At 41.7% G+C, this 24,311-nt stretch overlaps 1 protein-coding gene across 8 annotated transcripts in view; it reads left to right on the top strand.

Moving 5' to 3' along the window:
* sema6e (sema domain, transmembrane domain (TM), and cytoplasmic domain, (semaphorin) 6E) overlaps window positions 1-24,311 on the top strand; it is a 197,866-nt gene that overhangs the window by 120,714 nt on the left and 52,841 nt on the right. For all 8 annotated transcript variants that reach the window (XM_061674687.1, XM_061674689.1, XM_061674692.1 and 5 more), the window contains one exon: window positions 4,949-5,020. The gene's annotated coding sequence lies outside the window, so the exon portion shown is untranslated. The remainder of the gene's footprint in view (window positions 1-4,948; window positions 5,021-24,311) is intronic.

Below are 24,311 nucleotides of genomic sequence, written 5' to 3'. Positions count from 1 at the left end.
GGTTGGATTTTCAAGTTATGGTTTCAAGCGTATGTTTGGGATTCAAGACTCAGTTGGGGTTGCATGCAAAGGTTAGCGTTTTAAAACGGGGTTAGGGTATCATGTCAGAGTATCTAGTACAGAGTATGGTTGCAAGCCAAAGTAGAACATGTTGAATATGAAATAACCAGCAGAAACGTCACATTTGATTTGAGGATTTAATTAGCAAATTCACATTCACAACACATTTAAATACATTTTCACTGAATGAACAATGGTGGACGACTGGTTAGCACATCTGCCTCACAGTTTTGAGGACTGCGGTTCAAATCCCGGCCCGCCTGTGTGCAGAGTTTGCATGTTCTCCCTGTGCCTGTGTGGGTTTTCTCCAGGTAGTCTGGTTTCTTGTACACATTACAAATTCTGCCCTAGTAATCCAATATATGAGCACCATTGTGTAATGTTCTCTAATTTACTAAATAAAAGTAGAGCTGCATTTCATAATAAGAGCAAGTAAATAAAAAGAGAAAGTGATAAGTGTTCAAATAAAGTGCTGAACTTAACAAAAATCAAGTTTGAGTTTCCCCTTTGCTGTTTGGCATCTTGACACAACAGTGAAGTTATGTTTGTTCAAAACCTTTGTTTTGGTTCATAATGGCGTTTCACATATTATCTGCACTTTTAATAAGAGCTCCCAGTGGGAACTTCCCACTTAACAGCCTTTGTGCATCTGCACTTAAAGAGCTAGCATTTTGTGGCAAATTCATACATTAGGTGAGCTTAGACCAGCTGACTCGGAATAAGACATATATTCTTTGTACTACTACAAGTTTTGGAAGTCTTCAATTTGTTCAAACTAAAATGAAGAAACCTTGAGAGAGAAAAATATTTCCTTCGTCTCCCTTCACCTAAATCCTCCTCTGTTTGGGTACATGATGATGATCCATTTTACTCTTAATCCTCTCTGGTCACCTTTGCCACCTTTTTCACCTATTTGACTCAAAGGTTGGCCACTTACAGATCATTAGATTGGCTATATGTCACACAGTGGCTACACTGAGCAATAAGCAGACTGTATGTACCATTTTGGTTATACTGTCCTTGTCACAGTAAAAAAAAAAAAAAAGAAAAGCCACACATTCAACAATACTCATAATTAAAAGAGACACTCCGCAGCGCTAACGTTATGTTAGTAGACGAACGTAAAGCCCACAGATTTGCGCTTCACCTTCATCTCTCAGGTCCCGCAATTCGCCATCGTACTCGGCAGAGAGAATGGTCCGGGTGCTCGCCTTGCATTTGACTATGAAATGCGACCACACTTCCGCCATTTGACTTTTTTTTTTTTCTTCCTCTGTCCTTAATTCGTCGTCACATTTTGTGATTGTATATATAGTAAAACTATCATACTTAACTGTTTTAAATTAAATATGTGCTGTACTTGTGGCTAATAGCGAAGCGTGATGAGTCTCTGCCACTGAAATGCACAAGTACGGTCAATGAATGGGGCTATCATTGCCAAGAGCATCTTAAATATCCACACTTTATTTCTCGTCCATTTCTTCTTTGTATTTTTATAATGTAGCAACATTTCCGAAATACTCGTGTCATATGTCAAATAATATGGTACAGTATATGTGGAGCCTCAAAACAATATTTACTGATAAGAACACCTGAGGTCTCAGATTTTCTGTCGCGAGTTGGTTTGTGTGCAAAATTCAATTGCCAGATGTGCGGGTGTGAGTCGCTGACTGTAATTTGTTTACGCTTGTACAGTTCAGTCACAGTCACGTGCCTGACAATTGATCAACAATACCTCACCACTGCAAGGCTTCAACAGGAAGTGGTCACTGAGCTTGGAGTGTCAATGTCTTGAGCAGGTTGCAACAGAGACACAGAGAAACTGGAACAGTCACAGAAAGGCAGCTAACCTCCCCCAAGAGTCTAATTAATCCAATCAGTTAATCAATCAGCCGTGGACCTCCCGTCTTCTCTGTGCTAATGGAGGCTATGACAGGCCCAGACCTGCATTATTAATACCTCAATTTCTGGAGCCGGTGCTCGCCCCGCCCCCCACAATCCCCCACGCCGGCAGCCAGGGTCCATCGATCAACTGGAGTTGCATGGCCTCATGGGAAATCTCCAGCAGTGGGAGTGCAGATGGGAAAGTATTGTGGATGTTGTAGATAGCTTGGAGGTCAATGAATCGAGAAGTCCTTTCAATGTGTTTGCAGGTTGGGAGCAGGGGGAGGCGACTGAGGGGGTTAATAGATTCATATTTTTTCTGAGGTTTGACTCGTCATATGATGTCTTATTAACAATCTGCTTGCAGTTATTGCAGCATTTCATCACCTTGTTAAATCAATTCGTCGCCAGGGATTAATCAATTATACAACCTCAATTCCAATGAAGTTGGGAAATTGTGTTAAATGTAAATAAAAACAGAATACAATGATTTGCAAATCCTGTTCAACCTATTTTTTGATGCAGTGCCACCTGAGGGATCGAAGGTCACGGGCATTCAATGTTGGTTTTCAGCCATTGGTTGACATACAAACATACATTGGTTTTCAGCCATTACATGCAGTGATTTCTTCAGATTCTCTGAACCTTTTGATGATATTATGGACCGTAGATGATGAAATCCCTAAATTCCTTGCAATTGTACGTTGAGGAACATTGTCCTTAAACTGTTCGATTATTTGCTCACGCACTTGTTCACAAAGAGGTGAACTCACCCCATCTTTACTTGTGAATGACTGAGCAATTCAGAGAAGCTCCTTTTATACCCAATCATGGCACCCACCTGTTCCCAATTAGCCTTCCAAACAGGTGTTTGATGAGCATTCCTCAACTTTCTCAGTCGTTTTTTTTACCGCTGGCCCAGCTTTTTTGGAACGTGTTGCAGTCATAAAATTCTAAGTTAATGATTATTTGCTAAAAACAATCAAGTTTATCAGTTTGGACATTAAATATCTTGTTTTTGTAGTGTATTCAATTAAATGTAGGTTGAACATGATTTGCAAATCATTGTATCCTGTTTTTATTGATGTTTAACACAACGTCCCAACTTCATTGGAATTGGGGTTGTAAATCAATGAACACAATAGGGTCACTTCCAGGGGTCTCCTGATGCTTTCATCGGTTTGTTAATTGTTAAAAACTTGTCAACTGTGGCACAATTATTGAGAAGAATTTACAGAAACACAAAAATGTACCTTATAAAATGTTATAAAATTAATGTACTATGTATGCTGTATATATACATAATGACCCCCAAAAATGTATGCTATGGAACGTGTATTATGAAAAAACTAATCTACAGGTTAACACTATGGAACAAAATGCATGTAATGACAAAAAAAATGTACATTAAACAAATGTTTTAAAAATGTACATTATGATACAAACATGAACGCCATGAAATAAGTGTGCCACATGAAACAAATTTACATTATGAAACAAATGTCCATCTGACAACAGTTTGTGGTGTCACTAAATGTATGTAATGATATGTTTAAAATCAAGGTTAAATTATGAAACAAACGTATGCCATGAAACGTGTGGCATGAATCAAAAACGAGTTTGAAACAAAAATTCCCATTATGAAACAAATTTTGACACAACTGTACAGTATATCCATCCATCAATCCATTTTCTTTACCACTTATGCCCACTCGGGTCGCAGGCTGTTGGAGCCTATCCCAGCTATCTTTGGGCGGTACACCCTGAACCGGTCGCCAGCCAATAGAAACAAATAACCATTCGCACTCACATTCACACCACGGGCAATTTAGAGTCCTCAATCAACCTACCATGCATGTTTTTGGGATGTGGGAGGAAACCGGAGTGCCCGGAGAAAACCTACGCAGGCACAGGGAGAACATGCAAACTCCACACAGGCGGGGCCAGGATTTGAACCCCGGTCCCCAGAACTGTGAGGCAGATGTGCTAACCGGACGTTCACCATGCCGGCTGTACAGTATATCATGAAACAAAATGTACTTATTGTCACAAATGTACTTTATAACAGAAATGTACGCTGTAAAACAAAATGTACACCATGAAAAAATTTACAGTATAAAATAAATGGTACTGTATATGAAAAAAATGCTCACACACCTACAAATATAAATTGTCAACTATGAAACAAAATACACACCATGAAACAAAAATTTACATTATAAACCAAATGTAAAGTATGAAAAAAAGTGTACATTATACAACAAAAAACGTGTGCCGTGACACAAAATGAATGCTATTAAACAAAAATGTACACTATGACAAATATACACCACGTAATAAATTGTAGGCAATAAAAAAAATTTCACATAATGATACAAATGTACATTATCAAACAAAAACCTATGAAATTTCACTTCCTGCACTATGATACAAAAATCATAGATTATTTAAAAAATGCTCACTAAACTAAAAAAAGAAATGTGCATTATGAAGCAAAAATGTACACTTTGGCACAAAAATGTACATTATTATTATCTTCCCGCCTTTGCTTGCCATTGAGTAAATTTCTTTGTGGCATCCTTTTTCTGCCTTTTGTTGACAAAAAAAATAAAGTTTGGGCCGAGGCGCCCACACTTGGTTGGTTGTCACAAGCGTGGGCACGGCGTGGTGGCGGCGTATGCTCGCCAAAAAGACGGCAGACATCTGGTGTGCGCAACGTGTGAACACAGTGCGTGTGCGTGTGTGTGCACGGGTGCGTGTGCGAGCAAGTTCAGACCCGACTAAACATGTTTCCATTTAAGTACAATACTTTGATCATTGCTTTTGTTTTTAAATAATTCTTGTTTGTTTGTGTTTTGGGGTGTGTTCTGACAGCTGAGGTCCCATGGGGGGGTATTTTAGGGGGGCTCAAAGTGTCTTCCATCACTACAAACCTCAAAGGACCGTCTTTCCTTCCTACCGGGTCATCTTCAGTCCTCACGCTTCTTTTGTTCTTCTTTCACAGGAACCTTCCAGACCCGGGAGTTAACGGGAGTTTTCACGAAATCAGAGTCACTGCGTCCAGCAGGAACTGACTGTAAGTTTGTTTGAACCTCTTTGATGTTTAGCCTCTTTGAGTCTGGCTCGAAGTTGATATTTATGCACTTTGAGCCTGACTAAGTAGACTTTGAACTGCTTTGACCTGGACTGTTTACTTTTAACCTCTTTGAGCCTAACTCTTAAGTCTACGTTTAACCTATTTGACTGACCCTCTTGGATCCTGACTGTAAGTTGGTTTTGAGCCGCTTTGATATTTAGAGCCTCACTGTAAGTTGATATTTACACACTTTCACCCTAAGTTGAATTTTGGCCTCTTTGATCTGGACTGTAAGTTTACTTTTAACCTTTTTGACTTGAACCTCTTTGATCCTGACTGTAAGTTGACTTTTAACCTATTTGATGTTAAAAATATTTTATCCTGACTTTTCATTTGGTTTCAAACCTCTTTAATGTTTAGCATTGAGGATGACTGTAAGTTGGCATTTAACATCTTTGAGCCTCACTAAGGTGACTTTGAACCTGTTTGATCAGGACTCTACATTAAACATCTTCGTTGCCGATAGTAACGTGACATTAAAACTCTTTGAGTTTTAACCGCCGCGATCCAGATTGAAAGTTGTCTTTCAACCGCTGACGTGTAACCTCTTTAAGTTGGCTGTAAGTTGACTTTTTACCGCTTTGATCCAGACTAAGTAAACTTTTAACCTCTTTGACTGTAAATTTACTTTTTTATTTTTTAACTCTTGAATTCTCACTGTATGTTGACTTTACGTCCTCCTACTGTAAGATGACTTTGATCCTCTTTGAGCCCTCCTACAAGTTGACATTAAAACTCTTTGATTAGCATGTAAGCTCGCGCTGTCTCTGCTGTGTTGACAATCAATCTATCGAGGGATGGATGGCAGAGCGCTGCCTGCGATTTTCCCCAACAGAAGGCAAAATGTCAACAACACGAGCTGAGCGATGCTGGCCGCATTCCAAATGCTAATCAATAATCAATTTTCCACCTCGCAGCGCAGCAACCAGGAAAACAAATTCTCACTTTTTCACCTTTTGATTGAGAACACAAGAAATGTCGATTATCCTCAACAGCTGCCATCAATGATTGCTTTCATATACATTTTACATACCAGAAAATACCATTAGGTTGCATAGCCTTTTGGAACATAAACCTGAATGCACACAACGTTGTGGAGCGACCACACGTCAGTCAACTGGAATGCTGTTATCACTAAAAACAGACACCGTGAACAATTGCAAATATTTTGAGTCAACAACAAAGAGTGAAATCTGAAGCAGTAATGGACAGGTACCAAAGGAAGGAAGACAAAGTATTTGTAAGTAAAGGAAAAAAGGATACAAAATAGGAAATGAAGGAGCGTAGGAAGGCAGGCAGAAGTAAAAGCAGGTCTGCGGAGGTAAGGAAGGCAGGCAGCAAAGTATGCTTAAGCGCTTCCCTCTTGCAATCAACTTCTTAAACACCTAACCTACAATTCCATTATAACATACTGCCAATTGTTTGGTTTGAGTTCCTTGTCACATTTCTGTGGGGCCAATTATATATTACTCGTGCACTCACTGTAGTAGTCGTCTCACCACGCTGCACTATTTGCATATCTGTTGTTGACCAATACTGGTCACTCATGCCAGACTAGCATCTGCTCCATTTGCACACTGATTGAGGAGTACCTGCAACATTTACACATTTGTCCCAGATTATCGCACTACCTGTCACTTTAAACTGCATACACTCCTTGAAGTCTCGGCGCCCTTTGCACAATGGTCATTGCAATATTAGTCATTCGAACTGCTCTAAGTGCTAGAGGACTCTGCATCTTTTTGCACAATTGTCAAAAAAAAAATGTACCGGCATTACCAGACAACTCGCAACCCTTTATTGCTCAGTGACTCTTTTTTTGTCAATGTCTTTATGTCTCAAAAGTGTTCTCTGTCAATTGTCTGTCTGTTGTTGTACTAGAGCGGCTCCAACTACCGGAGACAAATTCCTTGGTTTTTTTTTGTTTTTTTTTACGACATTCTTGACAAATAAAGATGATTCTGATTCTGATTCTGGTAAGGGTGCATGCATTAAAGAGGTGTGAAGGAAGGAAGCTGGAAAGGTAGTGAGAGAAGGATGCAAAACAAAAAAGCGGGTCTGACGGATAGAAAGAACGGGGAAAGAAGGAATGTTGGGGTAAGTAGCTAAAGAAGGAAAAAAGTAGGTTCAAGGAAGTAAGAATGCAATACAAAAAGATGGTCTGACGGAATGAAGGAAGGTTAGAAAGAAGTAAAAAGCACATCTGAGAAGGAAGGAAAAAAGTAGGTTTGAGCAATGGATGGAAGGAACGATGGAAGGACGAATCAATAAAAAAACTGGTGTGTAGGAAATGCAGTTGGATTCTAAATAAAAAGCAGGTCTGAGGGAAACGAAGGTGGAATAAAGGAAGAAAGGTAGGATGAAAGGAGGCCTATAAGGAGGGCAGAAAAGCCAGTTTAAGTGACAGACGAAAATATTTAAAGTAAGTATGCATAAATAAAGAACAGGTGCAATGGAAGGAAGATGGAATGAAGGAAAGGAAGGCAGAAAAGTAGTTTGAGGAAGGAAGAAAGCAGGGTAAGAGGAGGTAGGGAAGGAAGGAGAATAAAGTACTTTTAAGCAAAGGATGCAAAATAAAAAGCAGGTCTGGAGGAAGAAAAGGGGTACACAGGAAGCAAGATAGGTGGGAAGGAAGGAACCCACAATGCGTACATACAAAACCTTAGAACAGTGAAACTACAAAACAAATGCACTCAGAGGGTCGCCAAAGCCATCCAAGTGCACTTTGAGCTCCTGTCATCCTGGGACTTTTGACCACCGGGACATTTTAGCAGGAGATTGGAAACATGAGGCATTCCGCAACCAACATTAAGTCAAATCATGCCGGCAGTGTTGGATGCAATTAATTGCCTGGCTCCACCTTACATCCGTTTGTCATCCAGACATCACCAACAAGCCAAAATTAAACAAAAGGGATTCCCAAACATACATTGGAACCATAGATTGCAGCCACATTTTAATGAAAGCACCATCACACAATGGATTCAGCTACGTGGACAGGAAAGGATTTGGTTCAATCAATGCACAAATAATCTGTGATCCACATCGCCTGGACGTAATAATGTTTCCCCAATGATGCTTGCAATACAGGTTTCCAGAATTGCTTGTCCTCCATCCATCCATCTACTTCTGCATATCCAGGGTCAGGTCGCAGGGGCAGCAGTTTAAGGAGGGAAGCTCATACTTCCCTCTCCCCATTAACTTAATCTCTCTCTTTCGGGGGAGCCTTAGGTGTTCCCAAGCCAACTGGGACACATAGTCTCTCCGGAGTGTCCTGGGTCGTCCCCAGGGCCTCCTCCCAGTGGGACGTGCCCGGAACACCCCGCCAGGAAGGCGTCCAGGAGGCATCCTAATCAGATGCCCGAGCCACCTCATCTGGCTCCTCTCTATGTAATTGCTTGTCGTCCTCCAGTTAATTAAAGATACAGCAGTTCAGGCCTGTGGGCCGTAACGCATTTTTTTGGCATTGAGTTTGATGTCAAAACATTTTTGTTTTTTTTTTCCCCTGAGACGGCTCTTTTGTCAGATCCAACAGAATTAACAGCCGCGCCTAAATTCTCCCATGTCATTTTCCCCTTTTGTTGGTAATACCTGCATTAGGTGTTTCAAACAGTATTTTTTGGTTTGTTTCCACTTCTCAGACAACTTCCTCAGTGTTGGTCTCGGAGATATTCCTTTTCTCAATCCACTTTTTCGAAGAGGGAAGTAGTCCATCTGCGCATTCTTAAAGGGTTTACGGCTACCATACATGCTCATTCGGAGGTGTTTCCCAATGAAAATGAGGCTAGACATGCACTAGCGTGGCAGTTTAGAATTGGTGGGATGTATCAGCACACATTGCTTACTGGTGTGCGTGTGACTTTTTTTTCCTACCTGCAAGCAATCTAAATTTCAGTTCTACAAATGAACTCAGAACCTGTTCTACGGGCTGTTTGATAAATGAGGCCCCTGTTGTAATGTAATGAAGGCAGAAAAGTAGGTTTAAGGAAAGAAAGGAAGGCTGTTAAAATGCATGGCGGAAAAAGCAGGTTTGAGAAAAGGTGGCAGGAAAAAAGCGGGTCTGATGCCAAGGAAGGTGGGAAAGAAGTAAAAAAAAAAAAGATAGAGGGAAAATAGGAACAAAGGAAGGAAAGCAGAAAAGTACATTTCTGCGAAAGAAGGATGGATGTCTGTGACTTTCACGCTGGACTTGGTTCTCTATTCACCATGACATGCCCCAAAACCTCACACATTGTTGTACAGTTACCCTTCTTCTCTATGTTGGTGCCCCCTCCTCACGTGTCAGTCAAAGTGAATAGAAGCCGGCGGCTGGCGTGAGCCTCGGCTGGAATGCGCAGAGGTGGCTTGGCATGTGTGTGGCAGAGTTCCTGATACACAATGAAACGGGTGAGAGCTGCTGGTGAGCGTGAACACGAGCGTTACTAGCGGGCGCAAATGTGAGTGACAGTGAACACAACGACGGCTATTGTTTGTTCGTGTGTGACTGTAAACCCTGGAGGAGGCTCACTATGTCGCTGATTTCGTACATCATTCATCAGGGACAGTGTTTACTCTCATTAAGACATGGAGACGGGGCATTCACAATTGCTCATATTTATTAACGTTAGGAAAATTACACATTCTAAATATACGTATGTCAAATTGTATTTATTTTACTTACAATAAATCAACCCGCTAAATGTGGAACGTCACGTGACCAAACCCGTAAACCAGGTTAGCAAAGGTTGATAAAACAACCATCAAAAGCCCTTTCTCAGTCTTGTTTTTGTTGTTTTATAGTTTGAGGTGTCACAAAAGCAAAAAATATTAGTGTTATTAGTCACTGTTCTGCTTGACATGTTCCTTTTCACAAAAACTTAATTTTCTCCCCTTTTTGGTTGCAACGTTGAATGTTTTGGGTGAAATCGACCCATGTTCTACTGCTGATTGCTAAAGAACAGAAACGTCTAGAAACAAACTTTGGTGAAAGAAGACAGTCAGCTCTTTCTTTTGGCTTATATTGTTACAGAGCAGTCCCTGATGGAGTAGCGGTACATTCGCTGGACTTTGGTGCAGGCAGCATGGGTTCAGTTCCCACTCAGTGACAGTGTGAATATGAGCGTGAATGGTTGTCTGTGTCTATACTTGCCCTGTGACTGCTTGGCAACAGGTTCAGGGTGTAGTCCACCTTTTGCCTGAAGTCAGCTGGGAAGGACTGCAGCATCCCGCGACCTAGAAGAGGATAAGCGGTATTGAGAATGGATGGATGGATCAATGTTACAGAACAATTTGTCGTGCGTCTTGAAAGATCATTCAAAACGCTCTAAAATGGCTGGCAACATGGAAAACTCTGCTTTAAAAACAGCTGGCAGTAAATAAGTTAATGTAAATGCTCGCTGGGCCGGGTAAAGTCATGTGAGGCCCACAGGCCATACTTTGCCCACCCCTTCTCAAGATGAAGATGAGTGTGTGTTTGTGTTTAGCATTTGAGGTAGTCCTCGCGTGCCTTTGCAGCTGATGAACTGCAGTTAACCTCGCTCGCCGCCTTGGTGCGTGTGCCCTGATTTCTCTCTCCTCCCTCATGTGAACCGAGGGCCCGGCCACTCACACTCGCGTCTGCTCAGACAAATTGGCGGTGGCGAAGAGGCAGATGGCAACGAAAAGGAGGCGGCTTTGTCAAAACATTTTTGCGCAGCGGCGTCAACACGTGTCGTAAATCCTCTTCCTCCTCCTCGTCCTCCTCGCACGTGCCGACACACCGGCGACGCCCGACACACACACCACCCTGCACCATGGTCCTCATTGACATGAGGCTCATGCCGACATCACCCACCGTGTCCGCACGTCAACCACGACGCTACAGTACGCTACGCTAGCTTGAACCTTTGACAGCTCTGCTCGTTAGGACGCGTTCTTAGAATGTAAACTAGCACCTTCAAAAATCTTGCTTACATTTTAATAACAGCACGCTGCAGGTTACTGCTCGCTGTTACCTCTGGAGGAAAGAATTGGTAATGCACAGCAAGTTCCACACCTTTTTCAGGCTAAAAACAAAAAGCACCTACTGACGCTGGGTATGCACATAACAATTATTGGGGCGAGTTTCAGCCAGATTCCCCCCGTTCCGATCAGTCATCAAAGGCCCGATTGTCAGGTATCTCTAAAGATGATCCAAGTCATTTTGCATCCCCGATCTTCCAAAAAAATAAAAAAATAAAAAAGTAGAGCGGGGTACACACAAATTGACAATCGGGCCAAATTCAAGCATTTTCCCTCCCTTGCAATTAAAGTCTGCAAAGGCCTGATTCTCTATCTCTGAAAGATTATCATGAATGATTATCCAGTGGTGTGGTGTGTTAGGAGTCAGGTTTCCTCCCTGATCTTCTCAGAAAAGGTAATGCAGTGTGCACTCCGAGAGTATGACTTTGTGAGTTTTTGTGTGACGAGTGTCTTTAGACACCACACTAACGATGTATCAACAATGAATGACGATTTACATCACCCTCAAATACCAGTTTGCGGCACTGCTAGAGGAGCTTGGATCCAAACAACATTTTACATTAACCTACTTTACAATGTACACAACAGTGTACATTCCTTGAAAAACAATTGGACTGTTTTTCATTGGATAGCTGTTTTATTGTATTTTTTACCTTTTATCGATTTAATATTTTTTCAATATAAATTGTTTGCTCTCGATAAATGGAGAAAATGGACATTAACTTAATGTAATTTTAAGGAAAATTACCAATTCCCGGATATGAAATTGTGTCCATTTTGGACAAACTACTTGTCATTGTAAAAATGGTTGAAAGTCAGGTCATCATACATGTATAAGGGTAGGTAATTTAATACTTCATGTAAAACAGTAGTGTTTTTTGGAGTCTTTCTGGTGGTTTATATTTGTGTTGGCTGAGACATAAGTGTTCCTGACAAAAGATTCAGAATGTTTCTGAGAAGGGGATAGGGTTTGACACCTCTGAAACTCTGCAAAGGCCCAATTGTTGAATGTGTCTAGAGATAATCCTGAGTGATTATCCGGTAGTGTGTGATGTGTTAAGAGTCATTGAGTGGCGTGATGTGTTGCTCACGTCCAGTACACCACACACTAGAAGAGCATTAACAACATGCATGAAGAAATTTTCCTGGTCATTTGTGGACTCACTCACATTTTAAGAATGTATGTTGTTGAAAATCAATGTACGTATCTCACTTAATTGCAGCTTGTGAACATCGAACCTTACCGAACAGTAGCCTTGTACAGTTTATCTTTGTGTTCTTCATATTCACTTGTTTAATTAATAGATGTTGTTTTTGTCACGTCATAGTGAGGTGTGTGTGTGTGTGTGTGTGTGTGTGCGTGTGTGTTTATTTTCGATAGTAGACTATGGAATGTGTGTGGGGGTAAGATTCCCAGGGTGCTTTGACATTGAGTGCAGCAGCTGCAACCTCCGTCCTGCCAAACATCACGTAAACAACATGAAAAACGCATCCTTAAAAAACTTTGCTACCAATGCATAAAGAGAAGGATTGAACCAGAATGTTTCTGTGTTGCTGATCTTGCTCACAATGATGCAACATGGCCCACACTGCATGCGGACTATTATGGGATGTCACTGTGAGACGCTGGATGTTGGTTTGTTTCAAAGTGTTGAGTGCGGGAGAACAATTGACGACATCTGCACAATCACTTGTTGATTCACTTACTGCATATTTAGATAGTGATAATTGATTAATCCTGTCAGGGAAATTTAGTTTTGGTCAGAAGTAATTCTAAAACAATTTTCATCTTTTTATTTGTTTGTCGAGGACATTTTGACCAGAACCTCAGGCTAGCGTTTTCTTCCCATGAGCAGGTTCAGGGTCACCATTTTCATGTCCAAATGTTTTTTTCAAATTGTGTTGACTTTGGCAAGACTGTGAGCCTCGCCTGGTGCTTTAATTAGCGAGTGCATCTCGTCATTGAGTGGTCCAATTAAACGTCCCGCATCTCAGCTGGAGGGCTGAGACATCTTGCAGCCTTGCATCGCCGAAGGTTCTTCACCTCACTCTTCATCATTATTTTGATTATAACGCTCTTTACGCCCTCACTAGTGTGGTTTACTGGGCAAAGAACAGAGCAGAAACTCAATGGGTCACAAAGAACAACTGACAAATTTTTAGATAGACCATAATTAAAACTATTGGCTAAAAAAAACTAACCTACTGTGCCATGACAAAGTATTTGCCCCTCCTCAAATTTTTTTATTTTTATTTTTATTTATTTTTTCCCAATTTCCCCACTTAAATATTTGAAATCAAATAAATGTAAATATTAGACAAAGATAAACAAACAAAACAAAAGCAAACAAAATGTAGTTTTTAAATGGTGATTTTACTTGTCTTACTTACTCATGTCACAACAAGCAGCGGTTTAGGGAAATAGTGAAGAGTTCTTCAGAAAAGGGGTTTCATCCTTTTTAATGCCACTCCTAGTTGAAGTTTACTGTCAAACTAAACATCAAACAAAGAGAATTACACGTTGCGTAGTCAACCAAACCACATAACCTTGCCTTGCAAGAGTATTCTAGCGTCATGCTAACACACAATGCAAACCACCATGGACTGCCTAACGAATAGCATCTACAATATGTGGTGGTGTTATAACCCTTAAAGCAACAGATATTTGAACACAAACAGTGCATTAGCACGTAGACAGCAAATATAACAATACTCACAGGAATAGATTCTTTATCCTCTACGAAAAATAACTAATATTACTGCAGCTACGTAAGTCACTGACAGTAGTTGTGAAACTCTTTGTTTGTCTGGATGACTGCATTATACTGCCCCCAAGCCGCACACACCAGAAGGAGCCACAATTAATCATATTGCACTAACTGGTTAGTTCTTTAAATTCTGTTTATTGCTATATGTTCAGAAAATACAATATTATAGTGATATTTTTCTAATTAAAAAAAACACATGACTAACTTTTTGCGGGGCTGGCTGGAACAGATAAATTACATTGTCATTTCAATTGGGAAAAAAACTATTTAAGATGTAGTTTTGAGTGACGAGCATGGTCACTGAACAAATTAAAAATGGATCTCAAGGCACCACTGTGTAATTGTTTTTTTTACAGGTTATGAAGCGGCAAGCTGCACGACAGCATTTTCGCACTTCTGCTGGATTCCCCACCCCCACCCCAAGTCAAATCATCTGTAAGCCATTTATGTTTAGTGTTGCTCCCACCGATCATGATCGGCTGATTTCCGTGGAAAACATGTTATCGGCACGCGTCTATCATCCATCCATCCATGGGTCGCGGGTATGCTGGAGCCTATCCCAGCTAACTGCGGGCAGGAGGCGGGGTACACCCTGAACTGGTTGCCAGCAAAACTGGTCTAACAATGCCTTTCATTGCCTTTCACAGAGAATTATCACCCACGGCTCGCACTTTGCAGCCTGTAGATCATAGGTGTCAAACTGGTGGCCCGGGCCCACATCTGGCCCGCCACAGCATTTTATGTGGCACGCGAAAGCAAATCAAAATTACTAATTGTGTTCTATTGCAATAACGTTGTGATATCGCAAGCATTTTTTTTTTTTACCAACCCCCCTTTGAAAATAAATGTACAAGTTGAAAAATGTTTTATAGGCTTCTGATTTTAAAAGTAGTTATTCATCAATTTGTTGTGTAATTATATGAGGTGATAATTCCTTTATATGGGTTCACAGTCATAACGGCGCTCAGAGGGAAGCCATAATTACGATGTGGCCCGTGACAAAAATGAGTTTGAGACCCCTGCGTAGATAATGTGTACAGTGTAGAGCAGGGTTGGGGAATTAATCGAAATTTGAGCATGGTATAAGAAGTTTATTGACACCTGAGTTGGAGTTTACTGTAAAACTAAACAAAAATAATTACCCAAATTTTTTATGTTAGCTTAATGCTAACAGTCTATGGAAAACCCTATTGACGGGCTAACTAATATTCGCATTTGATCACGGCGGATTTACCTTCAAATATTGAATCTTCACACACAAATGCCGTAGTAACACATAGACTGTTAATATAGCAATATTCGCAGGCAATGTTATATCGCGACTATCTTCTACTCTTGTTTTTTTAAGCCTAAAAGAATGTAGCTCATTGCATGCACCGCACCACACTGCCCCTAAGAGGCCAGCGTGTGAGCTTAATGCTAACGGCGCGCGCAGCAGAAAAAGCAGTCATTGACTGTATAAAAAGATGCACGCTTTTTTTTTCCATGACTGTGACATGAAATCAGACTAAACATTTCCTGTTTTAGGTCAATTAGGGTTACCAAAATTATTTCTATTTGCTAAACGCCAGAATAATGAGAAGATTTCTTTAGACAAATTTAATGGAAAATACAGTCATGGCTAAAAGTATTAGCACCTTTTTAGTCATGACTATTTATTTTTCTTTGTTGTTTTGTGTGTGTGTGTATTTCTGTTATTTTACTTGTTACTAAAACTGGCTGCTCTTTTAATTTATATTTAAAGTTGAGTTTTGGTTGAGTTGAGTTTTTGGTTGTTGGAAAAATATGAAGTATTGTTTAACTAATCGTGATTTCAATATCAATCAAAATAATCGTGATCATTGTTTTCTATAATCGCCCAGATCTATTGTAGTGTCCCCTCACACCTTCATACTGCGCAGGGGCAAGAGCTGCAAAGCAAACCCAAACAAACATGTCATACAGCCAACAGCACTCACCATAAATAAATTGAAATATTTACAGTTAATCCATATGATTGGTATCAGCAGTGATCGGAAGATCTCACTCATGGGCGATCAGTAACAAATCGGCAGGATAAAACGCTGATCGGAGCAACCCTATTATTTATGGTTAATGTAAAATGAGTTTGAACCTTTAATCTTCTTGTCTTTTGCGTTCTTTTCCTCTGAATCACTTGTCACCCTCCGTGCGAGACATGAGAGACCATAATTTTTTTTAGCTGTCAGTCAAGCTCCACCCACCAAAGGTTTCTACTTAATGAGATTCTTCAAGGTCCTATTGAAGGACAAAAAAATAGTTCAAAATAGTTTTGTGACGAGGCCGCACTGTGATGTGCACTGCCCAAGCTTGAGGGTAACGGGAGACAACAGAAGCTTGTCACTTTATTGATCGCTATCGATTGGGTCCTAACGGCTGGAACCGGGTGGCTCGGCTACCTCTTCCTACTCATCCTCCTTACTCACATCCATCCCCCCCCATCCTCCTTGCAGCAGTCTTCAACACAAAGTTCTTTTGGAGTGGAAGATATGTGTTTTGTGTGGGCCGAAAAGAATAATAACCTCCACACACAGGAGGAATAATGGCAGGCAACAGCTGGTTCTCCTCGGTGGTTGGTTGGTCCAGTACAGATGGCTTGTTTCAGATTGGAGCTGCTGGGTCATAACTGCTGTTGAGAACAAAAGGATATTTTCTTCTTTATGTATGTCCACTTCAATCTGGTCTGGTCTTGTCTGGTGTGGTCTAGTTCAGTCTGGTCTGGTCTTGTCCAATCTGGTGTTGTCCCATTAAATCGAGTCTTTGTCTTGTCTAATCTGGTCTGGTTTGAGCCGTTCTGTGGTGGTACAATCTGGTTCGATCCATTTTAATTTGTTCCAGTTCAGTCTGGTCTTGTCTTTGTCTTGTTTTTTTTTCCAGGTCTGTTTGGATGTGGTGTACTCTGGTTTGGGCCACTCTCGTCTGGCACAGTTCTGTCTGGTCTGATCTGTGTCTTGTCTGGTCAGGTGTGTTTCTGTCTCATGCGGTCCAGTTCAGTCTTGTGAAATCAGGTGTGGGTCAGTCTGGTTTGGTCTAGTCTGGTCTGCTCTTTGTGTTATCTGTTCTGATTTGGTCCATTCTGTTGTGTTCCAATATGAATTGGTCCCATCTCATCCGGTTCAGTTCTGTCTGGTCTGCATCTTGTCTGGTCTGGTCAGGTGTGGGTCAATCTGGTATGGTCCACTTCATTCTAGTGTTGGCTTTGTCTTGTCTGGTCTTGTCCAATCTGATCTGGTCCACTGTGGTTCTGTCTGGTGTGGTCCAGTCTGGTTTGCTCCAGTTCAGTCTGGCTTTGGTTTTGTCTGGTCTTATACCATCTGGATTGATCCTGTCCAGTCTGGTATGGTCCTGTCTCATGTGGTCCAGTTCAGTCTGGTCTAGACTGGTTTGGTCTTGTTCTTGTTTGGTCAAGTCTGGTTTGGTCAAGTTCACCCTTATGAGTGTGTGATGACTGTTTTTTTCAGTTTTAAACTAAGTTTGATATAAACTTCAGCCCTGTCGCTCCTCGGGCCTGCTTCCTCTTCTCTCGATTCCTTGTGTCCCACTGCGGTCGCCTCTTCCTCTTCCCGTGGGGGAGCCGGGCAGTCCCCTGCGGGCTCACTAAACACATCTGGGGACATACACATATAAGGGTTCCTGGGGGACTGGGTTTCGGATCGGGTTTCAACATGTCTGTGCTGTTTCCCGGTCCGTTCGACCATTCATTTTCTGAGCCGCTTATCTTCACAAGGGTCGCGGGAGTGCTGGAGCCTATCCCAGCTATCATTGGGCAGGAGGCGGGGTACACCCTGAACTGGTTGCCAGCCAATCGCGGGGCACATATAAACAAACAACCATTCGCACTCACATTCACACATACGGACAATTTTTAGAGTCTTCAATTAACCTACCATGCATGTTTTTGGGATGTTGTTTTTTGGGATGTGGGAGGAAACCGGAGTGCCTGGAGAAAACCCACGCAGGCACGGGGAGAACATGCAAACTCCACACAGGTGGGGCTGGGGATTGAACCCCAGTCCTAACCAGTCGTCCACCGTGCCGCGGTTGACAACTCTAAATTTCCTGTAGGTGTGAATGTGAGTGCGAAGGGTTGTTTGTTTATATGTGCCCTGCGATTGGCTGACAACCAGTTCAGGGTGTACCCCGCCTCCTGACCGAAGATAGCTGGGATAGGCTCCAGCACTCCCGTGACCCTTGTGAGGATAAGCAGCTCAGAAAATGAATGGATGGATGGATAATTAAAGCCAGACTTCAGTTGTACAGTCGGGTTCACGACCCTTGTCCTGCATGCTTCTTCTCCTGTCCTTGCCCTGTCCTTCCCTCACAGAGTGTAGCACTACACCCCCATGCAACACTCATATTTAATTTTTCATTGTTGTAGATAATGTAATGATTTACTTCTCTCATCCTGTTTACAATTAGTGCTTTGTGTCTTGTCTTTGTTTCTCTCTCCCTTCTAGAAACTTTGTTGTGTTCGACTGATGAAGTCTGATTCTCAATTAACGTCAATTGTAATACCACAGCAGAAGCTTAAAAACTCCACTGTGACACAGTAAAACTGTTCCTGCATAAAAGGGATACAGATTTTCCATTCTGCTTGACCTAACAGGACAAAAAAAAAAAAAAGATATAAACTTCCCCAGCTAGCTGCAGGTGCTAACCGCTACTTGCAAACAATTGTTTTGATCACTTAATCGTTATAACTTTGAAACTGATTATTGATTTTTTTTCATATCTGTGCCACCTCACATTGTTTAAAAAAGTAAAATAAGAAACATAATGACCCTCTTCTTCAGTTATGATCTTGTTAGCATGTGACAGCTCGTTAGCTGCTGTTGTTAACGAGTTACTCGATTAGCGCATTAGAAAGTAGCAGGCCCTCAATGTGGGCAGGTAGTAAATCTTCATCACATTCCATCTTATTTTAAGACTTAATTAAAGTGACTGACTCCTCATGTGCTCCGTCCTTTGATGATTGGCAGTCAATTCCATGCCAGAGAGCTGCTGGACGCTGTCCCTCGCCACCCTGTCCCTCCTTGGCGTTCCCTTTCGTCTGTCGACGACCCCCCACCATCCCCACACCCGCGTCCTCGTTCAGCCGCGCTGCCATCTGATGATGTCATCAGCAGGAGCCGCGAGAAGGTCATCTGCCGCCGAGTGTCCCTCGAGGAAGATCTGTCCCCGTTAGACAGCTTCATCCTTTCTCCCGGAGCACCGCATGGCGAGCGGATGTCTAGTCAGAGCATAATTGGACTCCTTTGCTGTGTGTCACGGTAGTATGGCAGCCTCGGCGTGGCCCTCAGACAATGATGAAGTGTTTAATCTGAGCGGGGGAGGGGGCGCTCGCCGTGCCACTGCCGTTATCTTAACAAGGCCTCTTTCCCGCCAAATAGTGCTCTTAGCGTCTACTTGTCTTCTGGACCCAAATTGTTTGTATGTAGGAGTAGCACTTTGACAAATTATTTCACACCGAAGGTTTCTCTGGCATTGCCGTGACAAATGTGCTGCGCCTAGGTGACTGTGGCTTGATAAAAGATACAAGATGATCAAGTCGATTTAAGATTAAAGACGTGTGCTTCTTAAGTGATGTGATTCATACTTATGGCTTTTTTATTTAAATCACTTTGAGATTAAATTAGTGCTAAGAGCAAATTGCTATTGCTGAAGTGAGGTATACTGACAGTGTCTGACATTAACGGTGTTCCAGGGCCACTACACCACTGGCCAAAACTGCATTTGCAGTGTCGATTTGCAATTATTTTATCACCTAAGCATCCCGTCCAAGACGGGATGTGATGACGTAAGGAGAAACCACGACTGGCACCGACTGGATAAACGGGCACGAATTCAGGTTAGCCTCGAGACGATAGCCGAAGCTAGCAAAGCTAACAACACTAGCCTCATACGTTCAACATTCATATCAGCGGCAGCGGGACCACGGAATGGCAGCAAGGAACAAGGGTAGCGACACAAAGTGAGGATTCATCGGCAGACTAATAATGTGTGGACAACAATTGTGTGCTAGCAAGGACTTTATTCATCAAAAAAGTAAGGCAACGCGCCCAGACTGTCGTAACACTTGTCGGACTTGTGGCACAATACTGTACACGGCCGGCGTGTGTGAATCAACCAAAAAGCTCAAAGGCTGTAATAAGTTTGGTTAATGCTGCCTTGATATAAAAAAAAAAGTATTTCTTGTGAATTATTTATGTACCGGTATTTATTTATTTCAAGGATAGCCCTTTAGGACGTATCTCATTTTCAAGAGGGTCCTTTCAACACATCCAGCTAATCGCCAAAATACAAAATAATAATTAAAGGTAAATCAAAATTATAACACACACACACACACACACCTACACAAACACACACAATGCTCTCCTAAGATTAGCCTCCCACCAACCAGCCAATATTTTACAATTTGCATGTACATATACTGTATATTAATATATAATATACTGTACATAGCATGCACAACATCAAGATAAAGCCTTGTTGGAATGTCAGTGATAAGTAAATATTTTAATTTATCACCAGCAGCAATTGTACAAATAATTTCTGAATAATCGTAGTTAATTAGTAATAGTAGTAGTTAATAATAGTTAATAATACAGAATAAAGATGCTATATATTAAATAACGATTCAAATTTAACATATTATATCATGAATATACGGGGCCAGTATAAGTTCTGACCGGGCCACCACTACTTGGTTGGGCCACCACTCAAAAAGGCTTAACGTCAGACCCTGTACACCTACAACAATGATCTGGCCAAATTTGAGCGTGATTCCTGCCTTTCAATCAGTCAGAATAGGCCCGATTATGGTATGTCTCAAAACATTATCCTGAGCGAATGTCTTGTGGTGTGGCGTGTGTTTAGACCTGCTCGTAAAATGGTTAAACAGTCATAAATGTTTAACATGTTAAGGTCGCTTACTTATTGGTTATCTTCTGTTTCACGTCATAATCATGGATCGACCCAAGTCATTGTTGATTTGCCATCGTAAATACTGAATAGGTTTACCATTTACGATTGTCGGCCCTGACCGTTCAGGGAACGATCCCTCTTAACGCACCACAGGACAAACACTCAGGATTTATGTTTGATACATCTGATTCAGGCCTTTTCTGACTTTGACTGCGAGGGAGAAAAAAAATACTCCTAACACACCTCACAACACAGGATAATCACTCAGGAACAGCTTTTAGAGATATCCGATAATCGGGCCTTTGCTGACTTTGATTGCAACGGACAAAAAAAGACTCTTAACACACCCCACAACACAGCATAATCGAAAGAAGATCAGCTTTTAGAAAGATTCAACAATCAAGCCTTTGCTGACTTTGACTGGAAGGGGGGGAATCAGACCCGCGGTTACGGTGTGTGTATACCCTGCTCTTCTTTGTCATTAAGAACCAGCAGAACCCAAATATCTTCTCTTTACACTCTGGGCACCATTTTTGTGATCCAGTGAAAAAAACCACAACTTCAGGACAGCAGATTTATTTGATGAAGCAAAGGTCTTTGTGTCAACTGTCCAACAGATCAGAGCTACTTTTAGCTCAGCATGACAATAACACAGAATACCGGGGGATGCCCTGAACTCTGCTCAACTGTCAGCCCGGACACAAATAGAAACTCTGAGAAGGAAAGTCGGCCAATACGAGAAAACAATATTGATTGCGCCACGACGCCCTTCAGCGGAACGAAGCTGCCGGGACTCATGTGTTGGATATGAGGGATGGAGATACTGGAGGTATCAGGTGGTGCTTTTCAATCGTAGGCTGAATTATTGATGAGGTGATGCGAGAGAAGGCGGGGACTTGATGGTCACTGGATGGCGCCCGGAATATTTTAAAGTCTGAAGCGTTACCAACAGACCCATGTGGATTATGAGTGATGGTGAGCGCACAGCGGGTCGGGAATGGTCGGCCCGCTCAGAAGTTCAAACTGAATAATTAAGGTGCGATGGTGGGAAGAATAAGATTGAAAGGCTTCACCCGTCCTACGTCTGAAGCCTTGGGACTTTTCTATTCCTCCTGACAAGTAGACTGAAATGATAGACAATGTCTTCTTGCTCCATCGCAAAGCCGTCATGTTCAGAGAGCCACACACATGCTATGCTACGTAATGCCAGCCGCGGTGTCTGATGATTCATGCTCGGAATGATGTGACCCATCAGGGGAGACAATCACATGAGTATCTCAATTTGAAAATCCATGCTGTTATGTCACATTTCAAAGCATTCCAGTTTGCATGTGGCTAATACAAAAGCCATCCATTTATTTTTTCATTGGGGGTGGCGGGTGAGCTGGGGTGTATCCCAGTTGACTTTTGGAGATAGAAGTGGGGTACACATCAGACTGTTTGTCAAATAAGGATTTAAATTCACACCGAAGGACAATTTACAGTCTTTAATGAAGTTAACATATTTACATGCTTTTGGAAAGAGGGAGTAACACGCAAATTCCACACAGGAAGATCCAACACAGAACCTCTCGACTGCGAGGCAGACGTGCTAACGAGTAGATGACGCGAAGAAGCATTTCCATGTTAGGGAGGCGTGTGATAACGACCCAAAGGTCCAGCGTATGAAGATGTGGTTGCCAATAAAAATAATAAACGTCTGCAGGAGATTTTATCGTCCACTCTTGGCTGGGACGACACAGCCATTAAGAGCGCAATCAAAAGCACATTTCATCTCTTTTATCTTCAATCAGCTGCGGCCAGCTATGAACCTGTGCACCCGGGACGTGGCTACTTCCTACTGCCTCACATCACATCACAACAGAACATCATGTTAGAATGTAGTCCCATGTAGTCCCTTGTGTTAATGAACTGGTTACTAAACTCTATATTGTCATCTTAATATTTTAGTTAGTGCATTTGATAAATTGACTTACCAGTTTAATTCCTCCCATGACCAAGTTCGTAACTGAGTTTACTTGTTTTGCAAATCAGATTTCCCCAAATGCCATTGATGTTCCAGCCCCCCCCCCCCCCCCCAAAAATAAAACCACCACAATTATGTTTGTTTCGTGTTTTTAATATTGAACCCCTGCGTATTTGCAGTCCTGCATTCGTGAATAAACATTTGCAATATTTTTTTACCCGTCCTCTTCATTTCCCTGACAAACTCTCAAAAGTTTTGCTGCCATTTTGGGGCCAGGTAACAATGTTGAAGTGAATTGAGAAGCTTCATTTGAACAAAAGTAGTGCTTTGCTACTTTGCTGCCATCTTGTCATCTTGGTGCCTAGCAAATATGTTAAACTGAGCTGAGGAATTTCATTTAGATAAAAATAGTGCTTTGCCTCCATGTTGTGGTATCTGTAGGCAATTATTCAAAACCTTTTTAGTGGCCCATCATCTGCCTGCGGATTTTCGCTGTTCACGGCAGGGCTCTGTCCCAATCCCCTCTGAATCGCAGGGGTTCACTGTAAACTGTTTTTCTAAAGTTGAATTACTATGTGCAATGTAGTATTCATGTGTTGGATGTGTGGCCTAGTAAGTGATGTCAAGGACTGCAGTCCGTTAACCTACGTGTGAACATCTGGGTGTAAATTGTGACCGACAGCAGTTTTTGGAAGAGTTTGGACTTATGTTTTTGACTGTTTGTCCCATTCAATAAATGGCTGAAAGTGCATCGTGACTGAAGGCATTACAGAATCTTAATTGCTTATAAAAAAAAAATTCCCCCTACTTAAGCGGCGGCGTATCTGAAGCTCGGTATGTTTTTTATTTATTTATTTATTATTATTATTTTTTTTATTTTTATATTGTCCCTTCCTGACCATGGACCATCTTATGTCCTAAACCTATAAGTTTATCCATAGGTGTGATGTGAGTTAAGAGTGGATTTGTCCCGATTATATAGTCCTAAACGAGTCATAGCGAACAATCTTAAATACTGAATGTGTTCATTATATATGATGAAAAATCTTTGTGTGTGGGGAAAGCGTCTTGATGCAGTTAATTGTGGCGTGGAACAGAATGTAGCCAATCGAGAAGCGATTGGCTACATTCTGTTCAGGAACAAGATAACGACCGTAAATAAACGTCATACCCGATGTCGTTTTTTGTGTTTGTTTTTTTGGGGGCTGGGGGGGGGGGGGGTATAAAAGTGGGTACCAGGCCCAACTTGAAAAACTCTATACTAAAGGCAAGTCACGGTACCACTGGGTTGGAGTTTCACCATTTTAGTCTGCATCTTTAACATGTTTGTATGTTATTGTCTTAGCCTTTCAGTTGCTATTTTAGAGTGTAAAAATGTCAGCATTTCGGCTGCACCTTTTCCTGTCCCATAGAGCTTCACTCAGCTCCATGCCAGCTTCTCTCATTGCTGTCAACCATATCACCGAGCTAAAGGCTAACTGTCCAGCCCTGACACAACAGTAGTATGTTGACATGTCAGCATTTTAGCGTCACCTTATGTCCTAAAGCGCTTCATCTAGCTCCATGTTAGCTT

The sequence above is a fragment of the Phycodurus eques genome, chromosome 4 (assembly GCF_024500275.1).
Source record: "Phycodurus eques isolate BA_2022a chromosome 4, UOR_Pequ_1.1, whole genome shotgun sequence".
NCBI lineage: Eukaryota > Metazoa > Chordata > Actinopteri > Syngnathiformes > Syngnathidae > Phycodurus > Phycodurus eques.
This window is presented reverse-complemented; position numbering and strand designations above follow the sequence as displayed.